The sequence below is a fragment of the Lupinus angustifolius genome, unplaced genomic scaffold (genome assembly GCF_001865875.1).
Source record: "Lupinus angustifolius cultivar Tanjil unplaced genomic scaffold, LupAngTanjil_v1.0 Scaffold_359, whole genome shotgun sequence".
In the NCBI taxonomy this organism is placed as follows: Eukaryota; Viridiplantae; Streptophyta; class Magnoliopsida; order Fabales; family Fabaceae; genus Lupinus; species Lupinus angustifolius.
The window spans coordinates 28,628-29,802 of NW_017727760.1; positions in this window are offsets into that span (position 1 = coordinate 28,628).

Below are 1,175 nucleotides of genomic sequence, written 5' to 3' on the forward strand. Positions count from 1 at the left end.
CATCCTCATCCTCATCCTCATCCTCATCCGCATCCTCATCCTCATCTTCATCCTCATCCTCATCCCTATCCTCATACCAACCCTCATCCTCGTCCTCATCCTCATCCTCATCCTCTTACTCATCATTTACTCATCGTCATCCTAATCCTCATCCTCATCCTATCCTCATCCTCATGCTATGCTCATCCTCATCCGCATCCTCATCCTCATCCTCATCCTCGTCCTCATCCTCATCCTCATCCTCGTCCTCATCCTCATCCTCATCCTCGTCCTCATCCTCATCCTCATCCTCGTCCTCATCCTCATCCTCATCCTCGTCCTCATCCTCATCCTCATCCTCGTCCTCATCCTCATCCTCATCCTCGTCCTCATCCTCATCCTCATCCTCGTCCTCATCCTCATCCTCATCCTCGTCCTCATCCTCATCCTCATCCTCGTCCTCATCCTCATCCTCATCCTCGTCCTCATCCTCATCCTCATCCTCGTCCTCATCCTCATCCTCATCCTCGTCCTCATCCTCATCCTCATCCTCGTCCTCATCCTCATCCTCATCCTCGTCCTCATCCTCATCCTCATCCTCATCATCGTCCTAATCCTAATCATAATCCAAATCCTAATCCTTTTCGACATGCTCTTGCTCATCCTCATCTTCATCCTAATGCCAATCCTAATCCTAATCCTATTCCTATTCATAATCCTAATCCTAATCCTTATCCTCGTCTCTTCCTCATCCTTATCCTCATCCTCATCCTCATCCTCACTGTAATCCTAATCCTAATCATAATCCTAATCCTAATCCTCATCCTCCTCTTATCCTCATCCTATCCTCATGCTCATCCTCATCCTATCCTCATGCTCATCCTCATCCTCATCCTCATCCTCATCCTCATCCTCATCCTCATCCTCATCCTCATCCTCATACTCATACTCCTCCTCATCCTCATCCCCATCCTAATCCTAACCCTAACCCTAATCCTAATCCTAATCCTAATCCTAATCCTAATCCTAATCCTATCCTATTTCTAATCCCAATCCTAATCCTAATCATATTCCTTATCCTAATCATATTCCTAATCCTCATCCTCCTTAACCCTAATCCTAATACAAATCCTAATCCTAATCCTAATACTAATCCTAATCTTAATCCTAATCCTAATCCTCATCCTCATCCTCAT